Below are 4,894 nucleotides of genomic sequence, written 5' to 3' on the forward strand. Positions count from 1 at the left end.
ATGGCACGAGTGGGGATTCGAACCTGGCTGCTCTCGCAACACGACAGAGCCTTCTGTTTTGTATCGAACCCAAATCAGACCCAAATTCAAATCCCCACACAACCAGGAAGCTTGCTGGGTGACCTTGGGCCAGTCACATTCTCTCAGCCTAACCTACCTCACAGGATCAAATGGGGGGGGGGGAACTGTGTGTGCTACCCAGAGATTTTTGGAGGAAGGGGGAGGTGAAAACGTAGAGAAAGACAAATCGTAAAAGGTTGCATTTGTATAAATAAGTATGGAATATTGCTTCGTGTGCGATATGAACTTCCAGAGTTTGGTTGGTCACTGATGTCAAAGGTGGATTCACTGTAGTACGGTCACCTGTACACTGATGTATCTCTCTTATTTATTTATTTATATTTATTATCCGCCTTTCTCACTTGGACTCAAGGCAAATTACACAGAGTGAGTCAATACGATCGAGAGGATGGGACAGTCAATAAACAATGCAACAGGATCTGGGTTGTAGAACCATCCGCAAGTCTAAAAAACAGAACCAGAGCAAAGCATAAGTGTTAAACAGGGCTCTTTTTGTAGAAAAAGCCCAGCAGGAACTCATTAGCATAATAGGCCACACCCAACAGCAAGAACCTATTAGCATATTAGGCCACACCCTGACAGCACCGCTCATTAGCCCATTAGGCTACACCACCATGTTACCAGAAGTGTGGTCATCCAGCCACACCCACCTTTCCCCTCTTATTCTGTTTACCTTGTTTGTTGTCAAAACCCAGGGCTTTCTAATGTAGCCCATCCGAATGAGTTTCTGCTATTGGGTGTGGCCTATTATGCTAATGAGTTCCTGCTGGGCGTGGCCAACTTGGGAGCCAGCCGGAACTCCGTTCCTGTGCGTTCCTGCCCAAAAATAGCCCTGAGTGTTAACATGATGCAGTAAGGTAAAGGTTTCCCTTGCTCAAAAGCCAGTCAAATCCAACTCTAGGGGGCGGTGCTCATCTCCGTTTTCAAGCCGAAGAGCCAGTGCTGTCCAAAGACGTTTCCATGGTCATATGGCTGGCATGAGTAGACGCCAAGGCGCATGGAACACTGTTACCTTCCCACCGAAGTGGTACCTATTTATCTACTTGCAAGTTCTTGCTTTCGAACTGCTAGGTTGGCAGGAGCTGGGGCCAGAGACGGGAGCTCACTCCATCATGCGACACTCGGGTCTCGAACTGCCGAACTACAGACCTTCTGGTCTTAACCTCTGAACCACCACGGCTCCTTAACATGATGCAGTAAATGTTGCAAAATCCCATAGTATATACAGTATATACTGTAGAATAGGCCACAGAGAGCCAGTTTGGTGTCGTGGTTAAGTGCGTGGACTCTAATCTGGGAGAATTGGGTTTGATTCCCCACTCCTCCACTTGCACCTGGTTGGATGACCTTGGGCAAGCCGTAGTTCTGATAAGAGCTGTCCTTGAAGAAGAGCAGTTTCTGTCAAGAGCTTTCTCAGCCCCACCTACCTCACAGGGTGTCTGTTGTGGGGAGGGAAAGGAGTTCGTAGGCCGCTCTGACACACCTTTGGGTAGTGAAGGGTGGGGTATAAATCCAATCTCTTCTTCTTCTAACAGTTTTTCCAAGTAACTTTGTGAATAATTTAGTACAGCGCAACTCTTATTGTCTGCATAGAAAAACCTTCTTGAATAATTCAGTTCTTTATTTTGCTTATGGTGGATTATTTTTATTAAAAATTTCTAAATGTTGCTTTTATACCCTACGGTTACATCGAAGTTTATAGACTGATTCATTTAACTCTTGCTGTGTTTTGCTTCCCCAGATCCAATATCGAAAGAAATCAAAACCAGAGCCTTCGGCCATTTATGAGGTACATTCAGTTAATAGCGATATTAATATTTCTGAGCCTGTCTACAGAATGTGTTCAAATTTAAGCGCTTCATATACATAATCTCAGTAATCTGTAATCAGATTGGTGGTATTGGATGAGATCCAAGACGGCTGTTGCCAGAGCTGAAAAATCCAAATCCCTTTCTTCTTTCCAGGTAGTAAAAAAATTTTTTTTTTTAATTTAGTCAGATTTCTACCCTGCCCTCCCAGCTGAGGCTGGGCTTTAGTTATATGCTCATTAATTATGTGATGATTTAAATTGCCCCACAGCCCACTGCTTTGGGACTGCCTGTAGGGGTATCCCTGAGTATCCCTGGACTACAGTGAAACATTACAGGGTCTAGGGTTGTCAACTCTGGGTCGGGAAATTCCTGGAGATTTGGTCGTGCAGCCTGGGGAGGATGGGGTTTTGGCAACCCGAGCTGCAGTGTTAGGGAAGTCTAGCAACGAATAAATATACACTGCAAGCAGTGTTCCCTCTAAGCTGAGTTAGTGTGAGCTAGCTCACAGTTTTTTAGCCTCCGGCTCATACATTTTTGTCTTCGCTCAGGAAGGAGGGCTCCAGAGCACACTGATTTATGCAGCAGCCAAATTGCTCACTAATAGTGTTCTATTAGTAACTATCATACTATAAAGTGCTTAGTGCGCTATTGTTACATCCTTGTCAGGTACATGCATTCAATACTTTCGGTTTAACAACTACCAGTCAATTACGCATCAGTATTTAAAAAGTCAAGCTGCGATGGCTCAAGTGGTTAAGACGCAGAACTGCAGGCTGTGGAAGGTCGGTAGTTCAGCAGTTCGAGACACGAGTGTGCCGCATGACGGAGTGAGCTCCTGTCTCTAGTTCCAGCTCCTGCCAACCTAGCAGTTCGAAAGCAAGAAATTGCAAGTAGATAAATAGGCACCACTTTGGTGGGATGGTAACAGTGTTCCGTGCACCTTGGTGTTTAGTCATGCCGGCATGACCACGGAAATGTCTTCGGACAGTGCTGGCTCTTCGGCTTTGAAATGGAGATGAGCACCGCAACCCTAGAGTCAGATTCGACTGGCTTTCGAGCAAGGGAACCTTTACCTTTACCTATTTAAAAAGTCAAGCCCCAATGGGAGTTTCCGGAATTGCAAGCCCGCTTCTGCTTTATAGTATGATAGAACATGGTTGTTTGTAAAAATCTCTTGCAGTGTATATTTATTTGTTGCTAGACCCACCTGCAGGTTGGCAACCCTCAGTGACAAACGGTATCCAGCATACGATATTAAGGGATTTTAGGGCGCAGCAGTCTCAGAATAGGCAAAATACAGCCCCCCCCCCCCCCCGCAAAAACCCCCCGAGCAAATACAGACGACCTTTTCCGTATCCTTGAGCAGGTGAAACAAAACCAAACATAGTTAAGGTGCCGAAGGAACAGCTTTCTGCAAGGAGCTATTTCTTGTAGGATTGATAGGGCTGCCAGCTCCAAGTTGGGAAATACCTGGAGATTTTGGGGGTGGAGCCTGAGGAGGAGGAGGAGGTTGGATTTATACCCCGCCCTTCACTAGCCAGAGTCTCAGAGCAGTTTACAATCCCTTTCTCTTCCCCTCCCCCACAACAGACACCTTGGGAGGTAGATGGGGCTGGGAGAGCTCTTTCCAGAACTGTCCTTGTGAGAGAACAGCTCTGAGAGAACTTGTGACTGACCCAAGGTCACCCAGCTGGCTGCATGTGGAGGATTGGGGAATCAAACCCAGTTCTCCCAGATTAGAGTCTGCACTCCTAACCACTACACCAAACTGGAGGGAGGAGAGAATTCAATGGGGTACAATGCCCCAGAGTCCACCTTCCAAAGTGACCATTTTCTCCAAGTTGCCTGGAGATCAGTTGCTTGGAGATCAGTTGTTATCCCAGGAGACTTCCAGCCACCACCTGGAGGTTGAAGCAACCCGAGCTGCAGTGTAAGGAGAGTCTAGTAACAAATAAATATACACCACAACAACCTTTTAGCAAACTAATGTGTTCTATTTATGGTCATCATTTAGTAATGTAAATTTATCAACGAGACTCTGAAAAAGTTAGATAAATTTCACACAGGACCAATACTATTAGGAGGAGATCTAAATTACTTGATGAATAAACGTATGGATAAATCCCCTTCCCAGAAACTTAAGAATTCACATGCAAGAAACCAACTAAGCTTAATCTTACAGAAGTTTGATCTATATGATATTTGGAGGCTCAAAAATGAAACTTTAAGAGACTATACATTTTATTCAACTCGTTATAAGTCTTACTCGAGGATCGACTATATTATAGTGTCGAAACAACTAATTAATCACACAGTCTCAGCAGACATAGGCATCAAAAAGTGGTCGGACCACGCGCCGGTGAGGTGCAAACTAAGATTTAACAGGTCTAGGCCTAAGGGGCGGTCATGGAAATTTAATAAAATGCTACTGTATGATATTGAGACTCAATATGCTTTGCGGCAAGAAATAATAAATTATTTTAAAACTAACACACAAGATGAGGTAAATTGTCTTACCATCTGGGATGCCTCGAAAGCGGTTTTAAGAGGGCACTGTATTTCCTTGCTAGCGACCTGTAGGAAAGAAAAGAGGAAAATTAAAAATGATCTGATTAATATGATCAAGAGACTTGAAGAAACACACAAAAGAACATGTGGCAAAAAAGTGTATAGAAAACTCCTGGAATCTAGAAAGCGACTACAGACAATGGAAACTACTGAATTACTTAAAGAAGATTTTGAATTCCGCAAAAAAACCCAATTAAACAACTCAAAACATTTAAGAATATTGGCATGGAGATTAAAAAAAAGGCAAGCTGATCGTTTTATCGGAAGCATAAAAGATCAACAATACAGACAATGGAAACTACTGAATTACTTAAAGAAGATTTTGAATTCCGCAAAAAAACCCAATTAAACAACTCAAAACATTTAAGAATATTGGCATGGAGATTAAAAAAAAGGCAAGCTGATCGTTTTATCGGAAGCATAAAAGATCAACA

General features: G+C 43.6%; 1 long non-coding RNA gene across 1 annotated transcript in view; it reads left to right on the top strand.

The window, feature by feature from the left end:
- Nucleotides 1-1,820: 1,820 nt before the first annotated feature.
- The window catches only part of LOC107119602, a 15,322-nt gene continuing 12,248 nt past the window's right edge, over nt 1,821-4,894 (top strand). The window contains exon 1 of the long non-coding RNA XR_001482804.1: nt 1,821-1,870. This is a non-coding gene — a long non-coding RNA (uncharacterized LOC107119602). The remainder of the gene's footprint in view (nt 1,871-4,894) is intronic.

This window comes from Gekko japonicus, unplaced genomic scaffold, assembly GCF_001447785.1.
Source record: "Gekko japonicus isolate JY-2015 unplaced genomic scaffold, Gekko_japonicus_V1.1 scaffold1009, whole genome shotgun sequence".
NCBI classification, from domain to species: domain Eukaryota; kingdom Metazoa; phylum Chordata; class Lepidosauria; order Squamata; family Gekkonidae; genus Gekko; species Gekko japonicus.